Below are 27,601 nucleotides of genomic sequence, written 5' to 3'. Positions count from 1 at the left end.
CCGGGTCCTCCTAACTATATACTCTGAGTCAAAGCAAAGTCTCCTTCAAAACCTTCGCTCCTCTATTTAAAGTGAAACTGAAAGTACAAGTCTAGAAGGGCTTGTGTGAGCTACAGAACAGCAATGAGGTGGCCAGCTTACAGTAGGTCCTCACCAATGTTTCCGTCTTCATTGGTCAACTTTTAAAGATGTACTTATTTTTTAATAATGTGTGTTGGGTGGTGGCAGTGTATGCACACACAAGCCCAGGTAGCTAAAGAGGCCAGAAGAAGGTGTTAGATCCCCTGTAGCTGAGTTACATTAGTGTCCGGAGAACTCTGCTAGCTGGCTGATTCTATGTCAACTTGACACAAGCTGAAGTTGCTGGAGAAGAGGGAGCCTCAACTGAGAAAATGCCTCCATAAGGTCAGGCTGTAGGCAAGATTGTAGAGCATTTTCTTAATTAGTGATTGATATGGGAGGGCCCATTGTGGGTGGTGCAATCCCTGGGCTGGTGGTCCTGGGAAAGCAGGCTGAGCAAGCCATGGGAAGCAAGCCAATAAGCAGCACCCCTCCATGGCTTCTGCATCAGCTCCTGCATCAGCTCCTGCCCTGCTGGAGCTCCTGTCCTGACTTCCTTCAGTCATAAACAGTGATGTGGAAGTGGAAGTCGCCCTTTCCTCCCAAGTCGCTTTGGCTATGGTGGTTTCACCACAGCAGGAGTAACCCTAAGACAGGAACCATACTCAAGGTCTCCAAAAGAGCAGAAGGAACCTCTGAGCCATCTCTCCAACTTCTATTATTTTTTTTTGTTAAATATTAACCTCAGTTAATTTAAAGAGAAAGACACGTGACACTGGTTTCTCTGCACATACACGTAATGAGATCCAGTATACAGTTGCCCTTGTTCAAAAACAAAGGAGAAAGCAAAACCAAGAAAATCAAAATAGAAAGGGAACAACTGCAACAAAATGAATACACACATACATACATATACACATATATACAGACCTATACACATATACACACACATAACACATATACACACACAAACACACAAATATAAATATACACATATACATACATACACACATATATACACATATACATACACAAACACACATATATACATATACATACAAACATATACACATACATATATACACATATACATACTCATGCACACACACATACACACATATACAAACACATAAAAACAGATACATACACATACAAACATATACACACATACATATACATACATGCATACATACACATACACACATACATATATATGCACACACATACACATATATACATATTCACACATACACACATATATACATATGCACACACACATACACATATACATACACATAGAACCCAACAAAATCAGCTGCAATCCTGCATGCAAGTGCCCAAACCAGAACTGGTGATAGACAGGCAATTCACACACATTCCACCTGCTTACTCCCGGCTGTCATTGCTTGCAGAACGCCACCATAAAGTCACTAAGAATTTGAAGATGACAGTACTAGATTTTCACTTGGAGGAAGAAGCCCTCTGGGTACAGGCACTGTTCTTACAACACAGCTAAGGCTGAGCTGAGCTGAGGCAGGAGGGTTCCTTTGACCGTCTGTAGCTTTATTGCTGTCTCAGAAACCCACCTCTGGTTTCTAAGATACAAATAAAGTTGTCTTTGATTTCCAAGCCCCTCCAGGCTGCCTGCCAGCCTCCTATATTCCTTTAACCCTCCTATTCTCCTTAAAAATGTAGTCATCACCCACAACATAAAGAAAGGGAGACAGGCAGAAAGAACAAATGACAGACAGACTCTGTCTCAAATCCAGCAGAATGTAACATTCATGCTGACCCCAAGGATCGAGGACAACCTGTACATTCTGGTGCACATGCAAACACACACCCAGTGTCTACATCTCCAACTTCATATGAACCATAGGGACCCACATATGGTACCCAGCCCTCTCCTGCCACGTAAATCCACACTCAGTACCTACACCTCTAACCCACCTCTTCTGACCTTTTCAGATAGAAGCCTCGAGAGCCACACATTCACGACTCCCGAAATATAACAGGTGTTTGTGGACTGTTGTGTGATTGACAGAGCGTATCGGCTGGTTCCGTTTTAAGTGATGCAGAGAGGAATCGTTAACTCTGATCAAATTCATTTCAAATATGTTTGCCTCTTTCCTGATCCCTGTGGAGAGGGCTGTATGGATGGGTGGGGACGGGGTGGGGGAGGGAGGCAGACAGCACGATTTAATTTTTCAAGTAACACCGTTCAAATAAAAATACGTTTGTTCCAATGAGATTGTCCTGAAACAGCGTTTGCATTGATGGCTCCAGGGGTAATTATATTAGCTGGAGCCTATTTTTCATCGGGAGTCGGGGGTGGTGGTGGGAGGACAGGGTGAGAGAGTGGAGCGGACAGAAAGCTGGATGCAACCTTCTATAGCAACATGCACCAGACACTTTAACCCATTTCATCTCGGTTTTTGTTCCTATAGTTGTTAAGTAATCTCCTGCCTGCCACTGGGCTGAGGGGGAACTGCATGGGCTCCAGGGCCCAGTGAGGCAGGAAGACCACATGTCCACTGGTGCCGGGAAGGCTGGAAATCATACAGGGCCTAAGGCATGGATTCCTGCTGTGTTCCCCAAGAGCAACTGCTGAGTGAAGAACAAATGTGTACATGCTCGTGCAAACACAGAACACACACACACATATACCAGGGTGCCTGGAACATCCCAACATGGCTGCTTGTGCAATCACAGAACACAAACACATACACACACATGCCTGGCACATCCCAACATAGCTGCTCATTCAGTCATAGAACACACACACACACACACACACACACACACACACACACACACACAGGTGCCTGGCACATCCCAAGATGGATGCTTGTGCAACCTCAGAATACACACACACACACACACACACACACACACACACACACACACACACCATGGGTGCCTGGCACATTCCAACATGGCAGAATGTGTGTGGCACACAGTGGCGAGTTCTGAGAAATACACTGTTGGGCAGTTTTGTCACGGGCGTTAGTGAGGGATCTTGTGTTGACATCGAAAGTACAGCCTGCTGAAAAGAGGAGGCAGACTCCCAGAGCCCCGCTCCTAACCGAGAATCAACATGCAGTTTGGAAATGGAAAGTCATTTTATGCCAACAGGGCAAAAACAGAGCAAGCCCTGCTCTCAGGAGTCACTGGTCAACACAAAACGGACTGCAGGGTTTGTTTTGTGGTAGAATTTTTGATGTTTTATTTTACTTTGGCATTTTTGGCATGTTTTTTATTTGGCATTTTTGTCTTAATTGGTATTTTGTTTGTTTTGTTTTTTGCTTTTAGTTTGGGGGAATTTTGAGAGGGGAGGGAGAGGATCTGGAAGGAGCTGGGGAATGAGCAAAGACATAATTAAATTATTCTGTATGAAAATATATTTTTATATTACAAGGAAAGATTGGCCTGCTACATGCCAAGGTCCTGTGGGACCACCCTGGCATAGATAGTCCATTCTTTAAATATCAGTATAGAATTGGTACCATGGCTGCCCTGTTGGACATGGTAGTTCCCAGCACTTGGTAGACTGATGCAGGAAGATTGCCACATGCCACAAGTTCAAGGCCAGCCAATGTTTTAAATTTTTTCTTCATGAGCTAATATATGTGTGAACAACAACTCCCACTCATATACATATAAACAAGCACGCATATATGATAGACATACTGTATACATACCTGTCTCAACTCACATAATTTGATCACCATGTATATAAGCACTTGTATTCAACATATACATGAATACATAGAATGCATATTTCAGCTTTAGACAACTTTCAAATGACCAAACCCTTGGAGCTTGAGATAGAACGATCACTGTGAGTTTAAGGTTAGCCAAAGTTACCTAGTGAGCTCTAGTCAACCCTGGGCCGTAGCATGCAATTCTATCTCAAACATGCAAATACATCAAAGACATTCAAACAGCCACTGTGTCCTGTTACACATGAGCTGCCTACAGCCCCACACTTGACCCTGGCTCCATTTCACAGACAAGGAAGTAGAGACAGCTCAGGTTAGTAATTGCCAAGTGCTGACTGGCCTGGTTGGAATCTAAGATGTGGTTCTTATAGGTTTTGGATCTCATAAGGTCCTCAGAGAGGCGACAACCTCCTGTGTTCTCTGTCCCCTTCTGTTGTGTGAATTGGAAGCTGGCCAGTCCTCCCTGGAGTTGGGCTGGGGACAGGGACACTTTCTCTGCCCAGGGTAGTCTTGTTCCCTCCATTTATAGCTGGCAGTTCCCTGATGTCACTTTTCCCTGAAGCCCTCACAGCTCCTAACGCATCTTGGATACTTCAGCCCAGCCTGAATCTGGGGTCCCACTTGAGCAGAGTTGGGAAGAATGGTCCAAGGTTTAGCAGGAAGCATGGGAGACTCAGAAAACCCTCAATGGAGATTCCTTCACCTCTCCCCCTTGCCCTAGCTCTGTGCAGTGTCGGGGTTGTTTTGTTAAATAGACACGAGCCTGGAGGTTAACCACGAGTGAGTCTGCAGGAGTGCAGCTACTCTTGTGTTAGCCATGCTGGGGTAGGACTCTGGTGACAGAGATGCCCTAGAATCACCCACAGCCCTGTCTGTATCCCCAGTAAACTTGCTGGTCCACCATCTTGACTCAGACAAAATTTTTTCTTAGTCTGCTGGGTGGAGACTTTTATTAGTGTGTGAGACTGCATGTGGGTGATTTTGGGTGAATATTCGTGTGGAGACCAGAAGACAACATTGGGTGCCGTTTCTCAGACACTGCCCCCATCATTTTTGAGACGGGGTGTTCCACTGGAACCTGAGGTTCACTGATTAGTCTAGGCTGGCTGACCAGAGAACCAGGGGAAGCTCCCTATTTCTACCTCTTCCGTCCTGGGATGACACATTTGGGCCACCAACATGTTCGGAGCTTTTATATGGAAGCTAAAAATCTAAAATCAGGTCCTCATGCTTGCAAGAAAAGCACTGTATATACTGAGCCGTCTTCCTAGTCACACCATGACTAACATTTTTATCTCCAGCCCAATAAAACAGGAAACTGACCTCCATCTCCTGGGCAGGCTGTCTGGCGTGCTCTTGACTTGTTTGCAATTGTCACAGTCCCGTTTTTACATCTGGTCCCACAAGGGATTTTCTCCAGTTGTCTCCCAAGTGAAGCTTGAGTGACTCAGGCTCTCGTGGTAGAACAGCAATGAGCCCAAGACATCTGGACCAGAAGCCAGAGCCTCTAGGTGACATGAGATACACCCGGAGGTAGTAATAGCTTTTTTGAGATGTGTCTAGAGAAGGGACCACCAGGAATGACAGAAGTGAGCCAGGTGAATGAGTTTTCATGGAAGGCTTTTTGTCCAGGAATCATTAGAAGCTCTGCAGGCCAGGCTATGTTGAAACTCCTCCATCCAGGAGTGTTTTGTGTTGGCATCTCCCTGTTGAACTGTGAACCAAGTACTATAGAAGCATTGGTACCAGAAGGTTCTGAGGGAGGGAGCGAGCTGTCTTTCTGAAGTCCTACTATGTGCCTGCTGAAGAGTTCCTAAATCTACGGAGTCAAAGCCCTGTGGACATGTGGAAGCCATCAGAGATTAGATCAAGATGTGTGATGCCCGAGCCACTCCACTAGCCTGGGGAGTCTGGACAGAAACATGTTCCGGAACCTTCCAGATTGGTTTTTCCAAGGTCAATGTTATTTTCAACCCATCCATTAGAGATGATGCAACGCAGGCTCAGAGTGGCCAAGAAGCCTGGCCAAGGCCACACAGCTAGTACGTGGCAGAGCCAGGCTGCATGCCTGGGACATCTCAATCCAAATTGGTTTCTTTCTGCTGCCAAGGTAGCCAGGACAAGCTGGCCACATCCCAGTGTCTCTCAGTCACGTACACCTGGTAACGATCAAGGCCACCAGAGTCCAGGTGGCCTCCATCCAGAGATTTGTCCCGGAGGGATGGACTCTGAGGGTCCTGCACTGCACGCTCATGGAAGACTGCTAAACGTAGAAATGGGTCTGGCGATGCAGCTCAGCCAACAGAGCACCTGTCTAGCACACATGGAGCCCTGAGTTCTGGTCCCAGCAACCTCTAAATTCTAGTCCCTTCTGTGATAGAGAGAGGAGGATAGGGCATTCAAAGTCATCTCAGCTACATCGCAAGTTGAAGGCCAACTTGCACTGAAACCTCTGTGTTGATGATAAAATAAAACAAAACAAGAGAATCTTGAACTAGAGATGTAGGTACGGTTAGGTCACAATGCCACATGCACCCATTATCTGGTATTGACCCTGTCTTCTTTTTGCTTCCATAGCTTAGTAGGACTTTCCCCCCAAGATCTTATGGAGATTTGTTTCCAGGAGACAGGAAGTGTGTGGGTTACTTGAGGAGTTTGGGCTTCCAGTGGGGGAAAGGGACCCCTTGAACTGCCTGACTCTTATGGCTTTACTTGGCTGTTGACAGGTGACCTGCAGACATACTTCCGACCTTGGCCAGCAAACATAGCCTGTTGAACAAGGGTCAACCAGATGGCCAGTGTTGCTTGCTATCCATCAGGCTGACCCAGGCTCACTTTCAACCTGTGATGACTGAGACATCTGCCCCCTCCCCCTGGGTAAAGTGTTGATGTTGTGTGGAGCATGGCAGGTGGCTGGGGCTGAGGTGACAGTGTCGAGGTCATTGGGCGGCCAACTTCAAACCAGAAGCCTGGGGTGGCAAACAACTGGGGGGTTGGTTGTGGTGTCCACCGTCCAAGTTAAACAAACTTCAGAGAAACGCGAGGTAGGTGGACAGGTGACAGGTCAGGATGGGAGAAGGCCTTGGGACAGCCTGTGGGTGTGAGGTGAGGGTTAACCCTGTCTACACTGTTGGCTCCTGGGTGCAGAGAAATTTCCCAAGTGATCACACATGGAAAAACAAGAACAAAGCTGTATGTTTGGCGGCAATCAAAACACCAGAATACACTAGTCACAGGCCCACCAAAGTGACCTCTGGACATATTAACAATGGTAATCTGGCCCAGACAAAGGAGACAACATTGATTCTCCAGAGTTTTGACTGGCAATTAATCATGTGTCATCTTTTGTTCCAGTTTCAGGGGATGGGGTACTATTGTTAAAAAATAAAACAAATATATTCTTAAAAATCGCCATGTTCTCACTGAGTTTTCAAAGTAATAGAAACTGATTTCATGGAAATAATGGGGAGAATGCATAGTGGTACACAAACGTATGATGAAGAAAATGGAAAACGAGATTTAGAACTGAGTGTTTTGTTGTGTGTGTGCACATGTGTGTACATGTGTGTATGTGTGTGTATGTGTGCAGATATGTATATGTGCACATGTGCATAAATGTGTGCATGTGTGTGCATATGTATGTATATGTGTGTCTCTGTGTGTAAATGCAATTTCTTCTCTGTGCACATGCTGCATGCACATATGGAAGCCAACAGGTCAACATTCATGTCTTCCTCAATCACTTTCCACCTTCTGTCTTAAGACAGGCTTTCTCAGGGAACCTGGGACTTAGTTTCAGCTAGACTGACTGTATGTCTCCTGTCCCCAGAACTGGGGTTACAGCTGTCATCTCTACTGCTCCCGTTTCATATATGGGTCCTGGGGTTCTAACTTGTGAGGTAAGCCCTTCACCCACTGAACCATCTTCTCAGCCCCAGTGATTTAGGATTTAAGTGTTATCAGAAAAAAAGTCTTTGAGAAAATGATGGTTTAGCAAAGTCTAGAAGTGGGTGAGATGGGATGTGATGGCAGAGAGGGAAAGAGGAGGCAGAGAGACAGACAGACACAGACAGAGACAGAGACACAGAGAAAGTCACAGGGAGAGACAGTAGGAGACACACACAGAGAGACAGAGACAGACAGAGAAAGTCAGAGAGGGAGAGAGCAGAAGAAACACACAGAGACAGAGAGACAGTAAAAGAGGCACACAGAGAGAGGTAGACACACACGGAGAGACAGAGAAACAGAGAGAGATAGAAAGACAGTTAGAGACAGAGACAGACAGACAGAGAGATAGAGATAAGGACCCAATCTCTCTGTCTCTGTGAGGGAGGGAGGATGAGTGTGAGAGACAGACATAGACACAGAGACACAGGCACAGAGACAGACCTACATGATGTTTAATTTACTATGAGACCACACACACACACACACACACACACACACACACACACACACCTACTGCATGGTGCTTGGTTGATTGATACAAGAAGGAGAGAAAGAAAAAAAGAAAGAGGAAATTAAGGTACCAAGCAAGGAAGGAAGGAAGGAAGAAAGGAAGGAAGGAAGAAAGGAAGAAAGGAAGGAATTGTAACTCATATACTGGAAAGCAAAAAGTCTGTGTGTAGCCATCTTGCAGAATAGGAGCAGAGACTGGGCTGGGAGCAGCCACAGATAGTACAGGAAGTGTTTGTGGCTGATCTCTGGGTATACGGGAGCCACAGGAGGTGTTCCAATGAGAGGATTACCACTCAGCTGATATCAGAGTAATTCCTCTGGCTGCACAGCAGAGGAAACACTATGGCACAGGGCTGTTTTGGTTAATGGCCAGGACTTATCTATGGGTGACAGTGGGGTAGGGCTGTTCCCAGCATCAAGCCAGACTGTGAAGAGGAGGGATGTGTGACAGCAACGGTATTCTGAGAGGGCATCTAAAGCAAGGTGTGACACAGCTGTCCGGCTGACCCTACCGCCTGATTCCACCTGGCCCTCCACGTTGGCCACATGGGCTGCACTTAGCCATAGCTCACAACTTTACTCCAGCACCTAGGGCTAAATCCAAATGTGTATTTCAGTCTGGAAGAATGAATTTGGACAAATGGATGGATGGGGAGGGGAGCAGACGCTGTTCTTGCCAGCAGGATAAACCATCCACGCACAAACCAAGTGACAAGCCAAGGCTGATTCAAGCCAAGCATCCACTGGCCTTCTGGTCCGAGATATCTCCAATCTCTGAGATAAAGGGTTGATAAGGTTTCCCTTCAAGGACCAGAGAGTGAGTGGTGGAGCCTTGCTGGCTGACAGTTCTCCACAGTAACTACTCACTTGTGTGGGTGTTAGTGAAAGTAGTCGCAGAATGTTTCAATCGACTCCGGTGACAAAAGAGAGCAGCAGGACAGTTTTCTGCCTGGTGTCGATTTCTGCCTCCCCTGGTTGTGTTCCCTTCAGTTGTTTCTTTCTAAGGACTGCTGTTTATGACCAGTCTATGATGATGCTGGTGGTGGTGGTGGTGAGGATGGTGATGCTGGTGATTTAATGATTAGGCTAAACAGGTGCTGCGTGTTTATTGTGTTTCAAGCTCAAACATGGCCCTTCTTTTACAAAGTTTCTCTGTTAATCCTCACAAGATCCTGACAACATCTCACTGCTGTCTGTCCCAGGCACTATTAAGGAGCTGAGGAACAGAAGTCAAGAAAGCTCAAGATCATAAACTTGAGTGGATATTGATCTCAAGGGCACAGATGGAGTATTTATTTCACTGTTAGAGTTTTGATCAGCCCAGCAGCCGTTCTGATGATTGAGTTTGGGGATTAGAGACTCTTCTCTGAGTGTCATTGTAGCAATGGTAGTGGTAAGAACAAAAGGAGACATTGCTTTTATGCAGAACATATGGTGTGCATCTGGGATTCATACTCAGCAGATAAACACATACATACCTACATGTGCACACATACATGTACACATACACACATGCATACATATATCATATACACATGCACACACAACCATACATACACATGCACATACACACATGCATAATACATCATACACACATGCATCACACACACAAATCTATGCATGCATCACACACACAACCATGTGTACACATGCACATACACATGTGCACACATAAAAGCATACATCCATAATGTACATACACGCACACACAAACACACATATACACACTTAGACATATGAGTACATATGAGTAAATTACTTATATGACTGTTAGTTGTGAATATGAAGGTTCACACAAACACACACACACACGCACGCACACACGCACATGCTTGTGCAGAGGACAGAGCAGAATGGCAGGTCTTTCTGTACCATTTCTCACCTTATTGCCTTCAGACAGGGTCTCTCATTGGAACAGAACTCACCATTTTGATTAGACTGAGCAGTGAGCTTTCCAGTGAGCTCTTGGATCCACCTGTCTCTGCCATGACTGACTTTCTACGTGGGTGCTGGGAATTTGATCTCAGACCCTGGTGCTTGCTGAGGAGGTGTCATTACCCAAGTTACCTCCCAGCCCACACATTATCTTGGCATTTGGCTGGGCTACCCACAACATATGTAATCCAGATCTTGGCAGGAGGATCACAAGTTCAAGGACATTCTGGGCTACCCATTGAGTACCCATGTGACCCCTCCAATCAGAAAGATCAACTGCACAGGAGGGCTCAGCATGATTTTGGGGTTCCCTTTACTCAGAGAACCCCCTTTGTCTCTAGAACCGTCAGCTACACGGTGAGATCATTAGAAGCCAGGGTGACTCAGCTGCAGAGCTGGTAGCTTTTCCTTGTTCCAGATGCAAGGAACTTTTTCGAAAAGAGAGCCTTGCTCCCCTGAGACTGCAGTCAGCCCAGCTACCTCTCCCTAGCACTGGCTGGGTGCCGGAGCCTTTATCTGGGCCTCTCCCCACACTTTGTAAGCTGTCACGTTTGTCATTCTTGGATAAACTTTCGGCCCAGGCAACATGTACCTTGGGGTCAATGCCCTGTGTTACCCCAGGGATTGTTCAAATATTTGTGACCTTGTCAACCTGCTTCTCACTGGATGGTGTTGTAGCAGGATATGGATTGGTGTGGTGTGAGTGTGTGTGTGTGTGGGGGGGGGGGTCATTTAATGTCTGTCTGTGGACATGAACCAGTGACAGCCAGAGGTTGTATACAGGAGGTCGTGGGAGGCAGGGGTCAGCATGGCCAGCTCTTGTCTTCCTTCACTGTGTAAGAATGAAGGAGGGTAGTCGTAATGGGTTACATCCACCAGGGTGTGTGGGGATTTTTACAGGGTGCTGAAAGGGTTCTTACGCCCATCGGATTGACAGGAACACTGAGTCTGAGAGTTTGTTGGTTGCTGCAGTGGTTTTTCTAATGTGTGACACAGAGGTGTGTTTCAGAGGTAATTTCTCCTCCTCCTCCTCCTCTTCCTCCTCTGCCTCCTCCTCTTCCTCCTCTCCTTCCTCCTGTACTAGCAGCACTAGACAAGTGCTCTACCCTAGAGCCATACCCCCAGCACTTCATCCAGTTTCTGCTTGGAAACACAGCTGTACTAAGTTCCTCAGGATGCTGTTGAACTGTCAGACCCTCCTGCTTCAGTTTCCTGCGTTAGCTGGGTGGACAGACCTGCACCCTTAGTAAGTCTTAACAGCTGACCTAAGGAGGATGGCGATGGTGAGGCAGTGTGAGTGTGAGCGTGCGTGTGAGTGTGATGGGTCATGAAGGAGTGTGACTTTGAGGGAATGTGAGAGAGGACGAGGGAGCAGAAGGTGCCTCTGGATGTCTGTAAAGGCAGGTGCCTGTGCCTATGGCTTCCATCAGGGAGCAGGTGGCTGGAGCAGCCCCGCCTGTGTGGAAAGACAGCATGTTAGTCCCATATCAGTGACAACCAAGATCTTGTTTGTGCTTCTCTCTGCCCTGCTGCTTTGAAATCTGCCCTCAGAAGGCCTGAGATTTGGGGACCCTGGAGGCAGGAACCCCCAGTGAATGCACTGCAATGGATTTGGGGATGACGCACTGGACTCCAAGGATATACTTCTGGTTCCCATGAGGGGCCGGCCTGGCACCAACCCAGACCCCACCCCCTTCCCCTAGGCTGTGGCTTTGTCCTGGGTGAACTGTCTGGCCATGACCCACAGGAGCAGGAGGGACAGGGCGGTACCTTTGAAGCCAGCCATGTACTTTGATGTGAGGATTTCATCAAGGTCCTTCCTCAACTTGGGCAAACCCCTGTGTCCTTCCTCTAGCACCCGGTTAACATCACAAGGTAACCCAAAGCTGCCTCAAACTGTTTACCATTCCCCCTTCTCTCTCCCTTTCCTCTCCCCCTCCCACCCTCCCCTCCCCCTCTCTCTTCCTCCCTCTCTCTCTTGTCTGTCTCTATCTGTATCTCTCTCTCCCTCTTCTCTCTTGTCTGTTTCTCTCTGTATATGTCTCTTTCTCCCTCTCTCTTTCCCTCCCTCCCTCCCTCCCTCCCTCCCTCCCTCTTTTCCTTACTTCAATATAAGTCTGTTTATTATGGAAGAATGTTGTAACCTGGGCTGGATGTAGACTTCCAGGCAGACATTTAAAATTTGAGGAGAATATTTCTAGAGATCCCTTGTTCCACGTGAGGCAGACGATAAGCAGTCTCGCTTATGGAAGACACGGATATCATCCCGACATGACACATGGAGATCGGGTGATGGGCCTCTGGAGCGGATGCCAGTTTGATACAACAGTTCCTACTGGATTGATCTTGGAGGTGACAGGAAGATTTTCTGAGCTCAGAGCACTTAAATAGCTCCTTCACAACTACACAACTGATGAAGGGATGGGGACTGGTTGAGTGTGGTGGTATCTCCACATGACCACCCTTGCCACCTCCAGCAGCAGTGACCATAATAACAGGCAGAGCAAAGGCTACAGAGAGTCCACAACAGGAAGTAGGGGCATATACCCACAGTCTTTCCCTAATCTTCTCCACAGCCCTACAAGGTTTGGATGATTCTCCTGTGTGTGTGTGTGTGTGTGTGTGTGTGTGTGTGTGTACAAAGTGATCAGGAGTGTCCCTTATGCAAAGCCATTTAATCTTAGCTTTTGAGACAGAGGTTGTTACCAGCTTACAAACCACCATTTTGGCTACTCAGCGTTAGCCAGTCCTGGGGTAGCAAGCATGCTGCTGCTGCTGCTGTTCTTTGTTTTGTTTTTATGTCTGTTTTTAAACATGGGTTTGGGGTCTTGAACTCAGGTCCTCCTGCAGGCATGGCAAAGGCTTTATTAGCATCTTCCAGGTGCTGATGGGATGGTCCACTTTGAACCATTAAGAAGCACGACATCAGAGAGATGATATGATTTTTGCAAAGTCGCACAGCTGTGGGTGGCCCAGCCCAGGTAAGGGCCAGCCTCAACTGTGTTGTTTCTAGACTCAAAGTCTTAAGGTGGTCCCGTGGAGACAAAAAATGACTGTTCCCAAAGAAAATGTCACACAGTCCTACTCTGAGCAGGTGGATGGGGATGTCTGGCCTTCTCCATAGAGAAATGCTGAGCTTTGCAGATGATAATAGGGTTCTGGACTTTGGAATAGGCTGGGAAGAACAAGAGAGAACATCTAGAGACTGTGTGGTATGCTAGCAGGCTCTCCAGGGTTGGTGAGAGCTGTTGAGATGACACAAGGGTGTGTGGCTCATTGTCAAGATGACATAGGGACAGCAAACAAAGTTAGCCATCACCTGAGACAGCCCCTAACACACAGTTACCAGCAGCATGTAGAAGTACCCCAGTTATGGGACCTGGGCTTGAGACTTGGAATCCCACGTAAAAAGACAGTATCCATTTTTCTGGCCTCTCTTGCAAGCCACGAATCTTGTCTGCCATCAGTTTGGCATGGATTGGAACACAAGTTCACAGGGACAGGAAGTCTCTTACAGAGTATTTTGGGTCTGGCCTAAACTATAGAACCCCCCCCCCCCGCAGGATCAGGGGATGAGCCCCAGCCAGAAGACTGCTGCTACTCAAGGAAGCTTCTGGCCTTGACTTCAGCACTGACTCATCTCTCCTTGGGCCGGTCTCTGCTGGCCTTCATTGCAGGCCTTTGATGGACCGATGAGATAGCAGACAGGCTTTGAACGAGATCAAAAGATGATTCAAAGGCCGTGCCAGTTGCAGCAATGGGTGCCGGCGATTGGGTACACACTGGTTTCCTTCCTATCCGAGGTCAAGATCGGATCTGGGTCTGCATGTTTCAATTACCTGGCCTGTCTCATCACACACACACACACACACACACACACCCCTCCCAGGGCGATGAAACTCACCAACCATGTGTGACAGGCACAGTTGTAAACTGGGTCCATCTACCAACCTATAGAATTGATGCTGTTACCAGGCAGGGTCTGAATGGCTTGCTGTATAGACACTGAATATTTTTAAGGCCTCACAGCTACAGGGTTCAGACTTGGGATCTAAACTGCCATGCTTTTATTCTAAACCCCAGAGAACCCCAAGGGAGTTGGTTAAGATGTCCTCGGCTGAAATAAAATAGATAAGAGACATGAGGTTCTCGGAAAGTGTCCCTGATTGTATTGCCAAGCCTGTATGAAAGATAGCTTCGCCTCCCTCCCAGCTGTAGCTGCTTGCTGTTCTTGATGTGATTTGTATGGAGTGGAAGTTGCACGGTGGGGAAAGTAGAGATTATAGGGCTGGTCCAGGTATGTGTGGTGAGTTGGAATCACATCTCTGCACAGTAGGAGAGCCAAGAAGCTGAGCTACCTGTGCTTGAACACTTGAAAAGGCAAGGACATTCTTATTGCAAGCTGGTCCCATCTAGTTCCAGGTGGCTGTCTACATCCCTGGCTTCCTCTGGGTAAGCTGGCAGGATCGATTATGGTAAAAACTATGCCCAGGCTCATTGCCCAGGGAGGTATTCTCACAGTGTGGGACATGGAGACATGGTCATCCATCGGTGTCTACAGCCACACTTGATGGAGCAAAACTAGTTAGTCCTGATGTCATATGCCTGTCACCCTAGCTCTTCAGGAGGCTGTGACTGAGCATGACATGTTTAAGGCCTGCCTGGGCTACAGTGTGAGGTCAAAAACATCTTGGGAAAATCAGGAGATGCTGTGTCAAAAGAAAATGTAAACTGAGAGATAAGGAGCTGAGGAGGTGGCTTGGCGGGTCAAGCATGCAAGTGAGAAAACCTGAGTTCAGAGCCCAGAACCCATGTGATGCTGGGCAGGCGTGGCACTCACCTGTAAGCCCAGTGCTTAGGGGCTCCTTGGGGGCAAGCTGAATAGCCAGACTAAGCAACTCAGTGAGCTCTGGGCTCAGCTGGGAGAGATTTCCCGGAAGACATAAGCTGGCAAGACAGAGGAAGGCAACAGACATCAGCTTCCAGCCTCTAACTGCACATGGGAGCGTGTGCATAAACATGGGAGCTCTCCACATGAAGCACACATCCATAGATGCATGCCACATGCAAAAAACTCAAAAAGAGGGCTGGAGGGGTAGCTTAGTTCACCTCTCTCTCTCTCTCTCTCTCTCTCTCTCTCTCTCTCTCTCTCTCTCACAGACACACACACACACACACACACACACACACACACTCACATGTACAGACACACTCACATACACCACACACACGTACATATACTCACATATCACACAAACACCTCTCGCACACAAACGCACATACTCATAACCCTCCCACACACCTCCCACACACATGCAAACATTCTTAAACACTCACACAACACACAAACCTCTCACACGCATGTACACACACATGCACACCACACACTCACACACATGTGCACTCATGCACACTCATCCCTGTGCTAACACATTGAGTCCTGCCTATAACTGGAAACAGCAACACATGAGTACTTAGGTCCCTATTTTCCAGCCTATTCAGAGACAGTAGTTGACTTTCCTTAGGTAGCCCAGCTGGAAAGTGATAGCCTGAGGGTTTGAACTCAAGTGGTTTGACTGGAGAGTCTACAGTAAAGGAGATGGCCCTCTTTGTTTTACTGGAATTCTCTTTAGCCCCATAGCTAAAAGGACCAGGCTCCTTCCCACCTCTGTGCTTCCTTGGGCACTAAGGAGATGGAAGGGAGTAACTGCTTGATACCAAAAGTCAATGTGCAGAAGAGATGAGGGACATGCCAATCACAAAGGTGAGTTATAAGGCTTTGCGAGGTGTATGTGGTATGCAGTGCATGTGTGTGTGTGTGTGTGTGTGTGTGTGTGTGTGTGTATGGTGTGTGTGTGTGGTGTGTGGGTGTGGGTGTATGAGTATGTGTGGTATGTATGGGTATAGTATATGTGTGTGAGAGGTGTTTATGTGGTGTGAGTGTGCATATGTGTGCGTGGTGAATATGAGTGTACTGATACCAGGGCTAGGGTTTAGATCAGTGGGAAGCAGAGAACTTGCCCAGTATATGTTAGACCCTGGGGTTCATCTCCAGCTCCAGAATAAAGTGGGGGAGGGGAGGAAAAAGAAGGAGGAGGAGAAGGTGGAGGGAAGTAAGGGAGGGGAGGAAGAAAATACTTCCCATCATTTCCTTGAGAACGAGGAGGATATCAGCCTGTCCCATTTGACAGTCCCAAACTGTCCCCAGGACCAAGATGGCCAGATATGAACTGACTCATGATTTTGAACCACAGACACATTATCTAGAAGCCTCTGTCCCTGAGTCCGAGATCTTTCCAGTTGGATGGAGAGGTGGGGGTGAGGAACCCGTGCTCCATCTTGGGTCTGCTCCTATGGTCCCCATCTTCCTGGGCAGAGAGAGATGCTGGGCAATCCCATCAGCAGAGCCTGGAGGGTGTTGGGGGGAATGTGTCTTGGCTGCCTTCTCTGGTCTCCCACTTCTGGTCTCCCACAGTGGGGTTCAAAATCGACATTAACCAAGGCCCACGGCTTTTCCTAAGGATGTGTGCAGCATGCTGGTCACGTCATCTTGCAACCTTCTGACGCATCTTCCAACTCATCCTTGGTCTCCATGGTGAGTTAACGGAGGCCTGGAGAGGCAAGGTCACGTGCCCAGGGCCCAGTTTATCAGCTGTAGATTCAGGCTTGTACCCTCTTTCTAACACACTGAACCACTTATGGGTTAATGAACTGGGTGCGACAGTCTGTTGGAGCCTGTTATGAAATGTGTGTGTGTGTGTGTGTTTGTGGGAGTGCAGATAATGCCTGTTAGGACAGTCAAAAGGGTCAAAATAAATGTATGCTTGTCCAGGGCTCATGGCTTTATCTGGCTAGCACTAGCTGCGTAGCCGTGAGCTCTTTACATTTTGATCATATATATGTATGCGTATGCATGCATATATACACATACACATAGTATACATATTATATACATATTTTTGGGATACATATTGGTCATTTATGTCCCTCCTTTTGCAACTGGCCTTTCTTTGTTAGACCTGGGCCTGATAAGCAGTCTTCTTAATGTCCTTCTGGTGGGAAAAGGGAGCTTGTCTTCATCGATTGCCCCTGACTCCCATGTGCAGGAGGCAGGAAGGGACACTACTTGCTCTGCTAGAGTGCTCCTTCACTTCCTGCAGTGCTCAAAGGCAAGGCTGAGCAGCCACCCTGGGGTGCCCTTCAGGGACAGTCAGTGTGGGTCCCCTGAGCTGGGAGAATCACTGACAGACATGAGGGAATGCACAGAGGCATTAACCCAGGGTCCTTCCCAGTAGACCACCCGCCAACTCCACAGCTTCCCTTAGGATTCTTCCGACACAAAACCCATGACCCTTCTGGGACGGGCGAGCCCAAACACCCACAGATGCCTTCCCTCCTGGCCTCGGACCTCTCCAAACCCTTCTCGCCTTCAATCCGGAGGGCCTCACGTTCCCTTTCCAACATCCGTTCCTTCTGTGCCCTTTGCCCTTGGCCCTGCCCCAGATCCTGGCAACATCCTGTCCTTCCCTGAGCTGCACCCCTTGCTACAGCTTCCCAGCGTGATGGGAATCTTAAATAAATGCTTCCTGTCTCAGGACCACCTTATCTCCAGTTCCTCCCCAATGGCTGGCATTCAAGAGCCTTCTGCTCCCTTCTAATTTTAAACCAACTCTCTCTCTCTCTTCCATCTCAAGGTCCCGGGAAAGGCCAGGGGGATGGTCAGAGGTCCTGCTGACCGGCTGATTCAGCAGACATAGCAGAAGCTCTTTCAGGGCATCTTGTCCCTCAGGGAGCTGGGCTATTTGTGGGGAGGTGGGTGGGATATTATCTGGAATTCACGACAGAATGGAACACTAATCTTATGGAAATAGAACCAAATATGTCTATGAAATAACTTTATACACCACCACCACCATCAAAAAGTATACAAGCTCAACATGGAGCCATTGGCTCCCTCTAAGAAGCCACACAATATTGGATTCCAGGAGTGTCATGTGATCTAATCGATTGGGACCTATGTACTCAGTGTCACTGGCCAGTGAGGGGGTTCTGAAGGAGTGTGTGACTCAGACCTCACCAATGGTGGTTAGACACTGAGACTTTATTTCAGCTTCCCAAGGGAGCATACTCTCCCAGATAACTGTGACAGAGATGCCAGGAAGGTCACTGACCTGATGGTGGTGAGGGTTCCACGGGTGCAATGTCCCCTGCAGGCTCTGGTTTGGTCCCCAATCGGTAGAACTGTTGAGAGAGACTCTGATACCTTTGCGGGGTGGTAACTGGGCTGGGGTACACAAGTCACCATGGGCTAGTCATTGAAGGTTATAGCCTCCAAGCTGCGATAAATACACTCGCCCTTCAGTTGCTTGTCAAGTCCTGGCGGAGTGATGAACAACTGAAGAACTGAAGCTACCCCAAAGTCACCAAGAGGGGAGATGAAGTTGCACATTGTTTTACCGTGTCAGTTAGTCATTGATAAAAATGTCAGCCATGGGATGGCAGCGGCCATGTCTGTGATGTGCTCGGGTTGGAGCCTTTGTGAGGAGAAGCTGAGACTCCCAGTCACATCTTGAACGTGGATCTGTCTGAAACACATTCTTCTCTCAGTCTAGTCAATGGCACCCCTGGAGTCCCTCTGGGTCCCTCATTTGTGACCACACTGACCACCTGACACACACAATGGGTGTGGAGATAAAGGTGGGTGTACATGGAGAACATGTTTCAGGCCAGGGGATCCCCTCAGACAATGCACTAAGCTGAGGGCTTTGCATTCTATTTCAACACTGAAGTTCAGAGAGGCTGAGGTGTCTACCTAGGATTATCCAGCCTGAAAGCTGGGCAGTTGATGTGTAAATCCAGGGATGTGTCAACTGTGACCTTTGCAAAACCTGGCTCCCTCTGTGTTTCTTTTGTATTTTCATTTTGCGTTGTTCTGAGACGGCCCTTAGTGTGTCGTAGAAGTCAGCCTGAAACTCACTGTGTAGCCCAGGCCCATCTTGAACTGGAGCCCGTCCCACTTTACCTTCCAAATGTCCAACATATGCCCAGCAGACATTCTCTGCTTTCTCTAGAAGAAGCCCAGGGGCATTTCCAGGCCAGGCTGTGGAGTATGAGCTTGGCTTCCGTGGTGAATTGCAAACGTTCCTGATGTGTTCTGCGAGACACACCCCATCAGAGCCTCCACTTCCTCCTCCCCACGACCTCAGCTCTCTCCTTTCATCTACCCACAACCCTCTCCCATTATGTCCAGTCTCAGCCAGGATTCCCTTCTCCTCTTAATCACTGTGTCCTCCCTTGAAAACGTCCAGCCTACCATGCCTCTCTGCTTGGACCTCTGCACCCTCTCCTCTTTGATTCGCTTGCCCTCATGGGTGGGTCCTGGGCTCGGTTTTCAAACATCTCTTGCCTTGAGCCTCAGAGGTGCAATCACTCCATGTCTTCACATCTGCTCCTGGCTGTCCTCCAGGTACTGAGAAGTAGATCATATCAGCTTCCCGGCCCTTGATCTTTGTGTGTGTGTGTGTGTGTCTATGTGTGTGTGTGTGGTGTATACACATGTGTATGTCCACATGTGTGCACATGCATGTCGAGGCCAGAGGCTGATGTTGGTTGCCTTTCTCAATGGTTCTCCATTTGATTTCTTTGAGACAGGGTCCCTCAACAAACCAGATCTACCACCCAATTCAGCAAGCCTACCTAGTTATTGAGTCCCGGGGGTCCGTCCGTCTTCACCTCCCTGCTGCACCAGGACTCCAGGCTGGCCCCACTGTGCCAAGCTTTTTAACATAGGTGCTGGGGATCCAAGTGCAGGTCCTCATACTTGCTGGGCAAGCATGTTACCCACTGACCTATTGACCTTTGTTCTTGTTCTCTGCTCACCAGGTCATCCACTCCATCAAAGCAGAAGAGTCCTGGAGTTCCAGGCAAGTTCATTGCTTTCCATATGCGTCCCCCCCCCAATCAGTCATTCATTACGTTGCATTGTGTTTATACTTTGTTAAGAATAACCAAGTCCTCACCACACCACAGTGTGTGTGTTGGTGCACGTGTGTGTATGTGTGTGTGTGGGGGGGTGTATTTGTGTGTAGAGTTATGTATATATGTGTGGGGTGTGTGTGTGTGTTGGTGCACATGGATGTATGCGTACATGTGTGTATATGTGTGTTGTGTGTTGGTGCATGTAGGTGTATGTGTGTTGGTGCATATGGCATGTTTGTCATGTGTGTATGTGTGCATGTGTGTGTATGTGTGCATGTGTGTATGTGTGCATATGTGTATGTGTGCATATGTGTGTATATGTGTTGGTGCATGTGTGTGTATGCATGTGTTTGTGTATGTGTGCATGTGTGTATGTGTGCATGTATGGGTGTGTGTATGTATGTTGGTACATGTGTGTGTATGTGTGCTGTAGGGGTGTGTGTAGGGGTGCATGTGTGTGTGTGTGCATCTGTAGCTTTCACAGCTCCCCTTAGTCCCATCATGCTTACCCCAACTCCACAAGATGTGTAAACTCTACATTTCCTTTCCAAATGCCAAACTTCCATCTTTAATTGGATCATGTACCCAGTGCCATCTTCACAGACAATGTCTCCTGGGCTGGAAGACTCAATACTTTGTCCCACCATTGAACATAACCTAAGAGTCTACCAAGGGAAGATGAAATTAGAGTGTGACCACAGAACACTTAACTTATAGCAGGCACATGGAAGATTCCAATACAGTCTAGCATTGTCACTCCAGAGAGGAGATTTTTTTTGGCTTTGTTCTTTCCTGGGCAACATCATGAAAATTTCACTTTTTGATAGATTGTTCCAGACAGCTGAGACCGAGCAGTTGCTTGTCATCCTTAAATGAGCAGCTCTGCCTTAATGAGCAGCCACTGGGGAAAACGGGGCGCCTGCCCTCACGCTGTTTAGATTAGCAGCCTTCCTTAATCGCACATCGGATAATAGGCATCACCCGACGTGCGAAAGAATATTCAAGCTAATCGTATCTGAGTAGATGCCCGTTGCCTCAGAGAAAAGGATCACAGTCCAAACTATTTGTACATCTATTTCTGGCTGTGTCCATCAAGTTGAGCAGTGGGTGGCTTGCTGAAAAACAGGGAGACAGGAGCTAACTTGGATCATGTTTGGAGGGGCATAGTGAGCTCTCACCAGGCAGAGCAGTGGGCTCAGCAGGAAGTGCTGGCCCCCCCCCGCAAAGAGGTGGTTCAGGGTCACCATAGTCCTTTTGCAAACTTCTTGACCCTTTGACATGCCTTTTATAATCTAGATGCCTCCGAATTCTTATTTACACAGCAGGATGGCAGGGGTTTGTTAACAACCTTTGCATGGCTGTTGCCAGAATACCTAAGAGAAACCTTCCAATAGAAAGATCTATTTAGTGCGTGGTTTTGAGGGTTCAGGGTTACATCTTTGGTCCTGTTGATTCTAAGCCGGTGGCGTGGCTGAGCATCATGCAGGCATACCTAGAGAAGGGAGTTGCTCACACCATAGTGGGTAGGAAGCAGAGGAGAGGTACAGTCCTGGAGACAGTGCAACCTCCAAAGCCCTAACCACACCCAACTGCTGCCCTACTTCCTCTACCCAGACCTCATTTCCTGTTTTCATAATTTGGGGGCCAAGATAACATGACCAGCTGGAGGCGGAGCATTCAATTAAGGAGGCTCAAGGGACACTTCAAATTCAAACTGTAACACATGATGAGCCGAAATAATGAAACAAGAGAGTGTGCTATGCTTATCCAATGCCAGATGTGTGGCAAGCACGCAGTAAACTGGAGCTACCACCTTGGAGCCTTCGAACCCATTCTCCCTCCTTCTTCCTGGAATCCTGTTCCCAATGAGAGATGATGAGACCCCTTTTACTCACAAGGAGTTTAGCTTTGCTCTGTCCCTCCATTGAAGGTTTGGACAAACCCTTACACAGCATCAGCCAGGCTTTGTTCCCCTTGGGCCATCAGTTCTGCCATAAGACATTCACACCGGTTTCCTGTTGCCTTGTCTAGTGTGTTTACCCAGCCTTAGCATCTGTCCCATTGCACGCTGAACAGGTGCTAAGTGCTAGGCACACAGTAGATGCTCAATAAATACTCATCTGAAGAAGGATGGATGGGAGATCCAGGGCATAAGCAGATGTCTGCTGGACTCCAAGTCCTGCCTGAAGCTACTTTTGAAGTCTGTTTGCCTCCAAGAACAGCAAACATATGACTGAAGGGACACTTGGGGGTCACTCACCCCCCCAGATTAACAGGGATGGCGATAACAGACCCATCAGGCCTCAGAGAGAGGAGGACTGCTCCAACTGTCATGAGCATTTGCTTCTTGAAACTAGAATAATTAGAGATGCTCATCTTGTATCAGTCAAGGTAGGTGAAGTTGAATTGTAGCAACAAAAAGCCCTTGGATTGTGTGTGTATGTGTGTGTACATGCATGTGTGTATCTATGTGCATGCATGTGTATATGTATGTGAGGATGCATGTGTATGTGTGAGTGCATGTATGTGTCTGTGTATGCGTGCATGTGTGTGTCTGTGTGGGCATGCATGTGTATATGCATGTGTGTATATGTGTACACACATGTGTGCGCATGTGTGTGCATGTGTGTACATGCATGTGTGTATCTATGTGTGTGTGTGTGTGTGTATGTGTGGATGCATGTGTGTGAGTGAGTGTATGCATGTGTCTGTGTGTTCATGCATGTGTGTGTCTGTGTGGGCATGCAGGAGTACATGCATGTGCTATATGTGTACATGCATGTGTGTACATGTGTGTGTACATTCATGTGTATATCTATGTGCATGCATGTGTGGATGCATGTGCATGTGTGAGTGCATGCATGTGTGAGTGCATGCATGTGTCTGTGTGTGAATGCATGTGTGTATGTGTGTGTGCATGCAAGAGTGTATGTGTGTACATGCATGTGTGCGCATGTGTGTGCATGTGTGTACATGCATGTGTGTATCTATGTGTGTGTGTGTATGTGTGGATGCATGTGTGTGAGTGAGTGTATGCATGTGTCTGTGTGTTCATGCATGTGTGTGTCTGTGTGGGCATGCAGGAGTACATGCATGTGCTATATGTGTACATGCATGTGTGTACATGTGTGTGTACATTCATGTGTATATCTATGTGCATGCATGTGTGGATGCATGTGCATGTGTGAGTGCATGCATGTGTGAGTGCATGCATGTGTCTGTGTGTGAATGCATGTGTGTATGTGTGTGTGCATGCAAGAGTGTATGTGTGTACATGCATGTGTGTATGTGTGTGTGCACACAAGAGTGTATGTGTGTGTACATGCATGTATGCATGTCTGTGAGTGCATATGTGAATGTGTGTGTGGAAACCAGAGGTTGACATTGGGATATCTCCTCTGTCACTTTTTACCTTGTATTTTTTTTCTCACCTTGTTGCTTTTAGAGATTAAATTATTTTACTATTTGTGTGTATGTGTGTGTGTGTGTGTGCGCGCGCACGCACTAGGTGTCCTCTAAGGCTAGAGACATTGGATCCCCTGGAGATGGATTTACAGATAGTAGTTGTAAGCTGCCCCTCATGGGTGCTGGGAACCACTTTGTGTCCTCTGCAAGAGCACTAATTGCTCTTAACCTCTCAGCTATCTCTCCAGCACCTACTGCACTTGAGACAGGGTCTCTTCCTTGGTCAGGTCAACTGGACAGCCAGCTTTGGGGGTCTCCCTGTCTCTGACTCCCCAATCCTGGGCTATGAACATGGACTGCCATACCTAGATTTTTTTTTAAAGAACTGAGGATTTGGTGGGTTGAACTTATATCTTCATGCTTTCATAGTGAATGACCAACATGTCCCTACTCTCAAACCTCCCCCAAACTCTCAATAAGACAACCAGAGAGCAGCCAAGGGTCACCAGCGTCTTTATCTGGCCCCAGACCCATAGGTCCATCACAAGCATCAGGCAAAGAGAGTTTCATAAATCCCATTGTACTCAAAGCCTCTATTCAGGAGTGAAATGTGTCTCTTTTGCTCCTACATATCTGAATTATTTCCATCAAAACTCTATGCAATGATGAAAAAGAGTTTTCCTACCTGCAGGCCAGGTGCTGCCCCTAGTGACAGAGGTGGCAAAGCTGGAAGAATATTGTGACAAGCACAGGGTTGCAAATGTGTGTCAGCCTTCAAAGTCTTTGGAGATTCACAAAGCTGTGGCATCCCAGGCCCCCAAATACTACACTTGTAAAGTATACTGTGAGTAATTTCTAGGGTTGATAGCCTCCCTTGAAGCACCACCCCCAATGGACTCCTTAGGACTTGGGGTGAGAGATCTTTGTATAAAGGAACAGACTGACTCTCAAAGAATCAAATAATATAAAGTATCATATAGGATATGTTTGGGGTACATACAAACCTTAGTGTCTATACGGGGAAGGAGATAATTGGGAATTTCTCTTTAGGAGATCTTGGAGTTGGGAAAATCAAAGAAGAGGTCTCATGAAGACTGGGTCTTGAAGTATGTGTAGGAGTATGCTAGGTGGTGCTTAGTAGGTGGAGCTAGGGTAGACAATTCCAGGAAAGGAAATACCAGTCAGAGCACGGGAAGCTTTGAGAAGATCCCCATCAGAGGCCCGGAAATCTGCACTGTTTCTGGCTTCCCAACTAACTGGATAATGAGAGCAAGCAAGCCTTTTTGGCTTAGTGTTTCCTCTGGCTCTCCAGCCCTCCTCCTCCGTCGCATCAAACGCAGGGCAGAGCGGCTCCCTGCCTTTTCCATACTGTCTCAAAGAGAGCAATGAGAGGCTTCATGTTAATCAAATATTGTCACAAATGCTGGGGGGATTTAATGGCTCCGGTTTTGCATTTCAAGGCTGAATTCTTTCACCCCGCAGTCTGGCTGGCTTGAGCGGCTGATGCGATTTATGTGTCTTTTTTTTTTCCTTCTTTCTTTTCTGGCTTTTGAGAAATAGAAATCATATTAAGAGAATGGATGAGAAAGGCTTTTTTGGGATATGTGTCTGCATCTCTGTCTCTCAGTCTCTCTCTCTCTCTCTCTCTCTCTCTCTCTCTCTCTCTCTCTCTCTCTCACACACACACACACACACACACACACACACACACACACATCTCCTCTCTCTCCCTCTCTCCCCCCTCTCTCATCTTCCCTCCTTCCCTCTGTCTGTCACACTCTCTCATGTGTCCTCTCTCTCCCCCTCTCTCTCATCCTCCCTCTGTCTCTCTCTGTCTCCCTGTCTTTCCCTCCCCCTCCCCCTCTCCCACCCTTTGTAAATGAGTGTAGTTTGGAATGTTGAATGTAGAAATGATGAGATCGAGGTGACCGCCCTAGGAAGCACAGAGCTGGTTTTGAATATGTGGTTACCGTTAGTAGAACAAGTTTGGGTTGGCGTATGTGTTCAAATCCCACCTCACTGACATCCTGGTTTCCTGGGCCACCTTAGGAAAACACCACAAATGGAATGGATTAGAATAATGGGTGGCTCTCATAGTCATGGAGACAGGAAGGGACAGCAGCGTGGGCTTATAGATACGGTGCTCCACTGTTTGTTTCTGTCTTCATGTGGATGTCTTCTCATGTGCCTATGTTGTCAATTCCCTTGGCATTTCTCTTTATAAGGACAAATATTATAGGACCCAGGACTCCCCTAAACTCAGGAATACCCCATCTCAAATCCCTTAATTTAACAACTCACAGAGACCCCATTTCCCCTGTTTCCATATCAAATCACTTTCAGTTTCTGGGCAGATATGTCTCTTTGGGGTGGGTGGGTGGAGGCTGTCCACTATTTGATGTGCTTCCATCATACCCCAGTGTAAGTGATGATACTTCTCTCTCACCGCTTATCCAGGCGCTCGCTTGCAAAGCCTTGAGCTCACAGCTGAGAGGACAGTGCTGTTCCCCTTAGTAGCATGGAGGATGTCTGTGCTGTTGACTCCCGGACTCCCATCCAAGGGCTCTGACACGAGGAGGGCGGGAACAGCATCGCCTCAAACATCTGGTAAACAAGGCTGTGGTGCTTTCCAACTCGGGTTGCTTGGAATTCCGTAGACCCCAGAAGCAGATGCCTGAGGAGTAAGATGATGGATGACCTACTTTTGTAAAGCATGATTCTCTGAGACGAACGGAGTCTTTTTTTTTTTCTTTTTCTTTTTAATGAGATGAGCTGTGTCTACTTCTGAGAGACTATCATCACTGTCCAGACCCTTGGGTCCTCACAGAAGGTGAGTGGAGGGTCACTGAACTCTCCCTGGCTGTTCCAGTCATTCCTCCCAGACATGTGTGTGTGTGTGTATGTGTGTGTGTATATGTGTGTGTGTATGTGTGTGGGTGTATGTGTGTGTGTGTGTGTGTTACTTTGCATATGTAACTTAGCCCTAATCTCTCTTGGTCTCAAGGGCTAGCTCCAGTGCTAGCATAGGTTAGGGGAGGTTATCAGACTAGGATTCCATTTGCAGAGCTGTGTGGAAGCCATCATTCATGTTGGATGAAGACTTTCTTATTGAGGTTGTTTTCAGGGGTCACCCACTCTCAGATCAGGAATCCCTCACCAGTGCTCTGCAAGTGAGCCCAATAAACTCACTGGTTCTCCAAAACAAACTAACAAAGTTAAATGTTGGTTCTATATTTGGGTCTCAGGAAGAGAAGGCAGACATTGTGCAAGCCCTTTTCCCACAAGGAGAATTTTATCAATGAAATACCCTCTTCCTTTTCCCCAGACACTGCCAACAAAGGTTGACCAAATCTGGGTCTCATGGATATCTGACTCAGAGTTGCTTATACTCTTATGTCACAGAGTTTTATGCCAATGATGTCCATGGCCCCAGAGATTGGTATCAAAATTATACATAGTCTAGAAGCTTGCTGTCATGGATGATGTTAATCTTTAACTTGACAAAATCTAGACTCACTGGGGAGATGAGCCTGTGAGCCTAGCTGTGTGAAATTCTCTTGGTTAGATTAAGTGATGTAGGAAGACTGACATAGTTACTCTTCTATTGCTGTGTTGTGGCACCCTGACTAGGGTAACTTATAAAAAAAAGAAAGCATTTAATTTGTGGTTTGCAGTATTAGAGGGTTGAGTCCATGAGTACAGAGTAAAGGAGCAGAGGCAAGAACAGCTGAGAGCTCACATCTTGATCTGCAAGTTGGAAACAGAGAGAAGGGGAGGAGGGAGGGAGGAGTGTGCATCTTTTGACACACTTCCTCCATCAAGGTCTCACATCCCAATCCTTCCCAGGCAGGTCCACCAAATAGGGACCAGGTATTCACACATAGGACCCTATGGGGGCTGTTTTCATTCAAACCACTGCAGAGACTCATCTTTAGTGTGCCTGGAGCCATTCCCTGGACAGATGAGCTTGCCTGTAAGAGCCTGGGAGGTATGCTGTGCCGAGCAGTAGCTTGCCTGAATGCATTGCTCTCTTCTGACCACTG

At 47.4% G+C, this 27,601-nt stretch overlaps 1 long non-coding RNA gene across 1 annotated transcript; it reads left to right on the top strand.

The window, feature by feature from the left end:
• Nucleotides 1–10,960: 10,960 nt before the first annotated feature.
• On the top strand, nucleotides 10,961–26,376 carry LOC147005346 (uncharacterized). Its single transcript, XR_015046856.1, has 5 exons — nucleotides 10,961–11,421; nucleotides 11,879–12,050; nucleotides 16,697–16,770; nucleotides 20,058–20,098; nucleotides 26,016–26,376. It is a non-coding gene; the product is annotated as an uncharacterized LOC147005346 (long non-coding RNA).
• The last annotated feature ends 1,225 nt before the right edge of the window (nucleotides 26,377–27,601 follow it).

This window comes from Mus caroli, unplaced genomic scaffold, assembly GCF_978045245.1.
Source record: "Mus caroli unplaced genomic scaffold, Mus_caroli_1 scaffold_4, whole genome shotgun sequence".
Classification (NCBI taxonomy): Eukaryota; Metazoa; Chordata; class Mammalia; order Rodentia; family Muridae; genus Mus; species Mus caroli.
The sequence above is the reverse complement of the archived record's forward strand: the minus strand, read 5'-3'. Positions and strand labels throughout refer to the sequence as shown.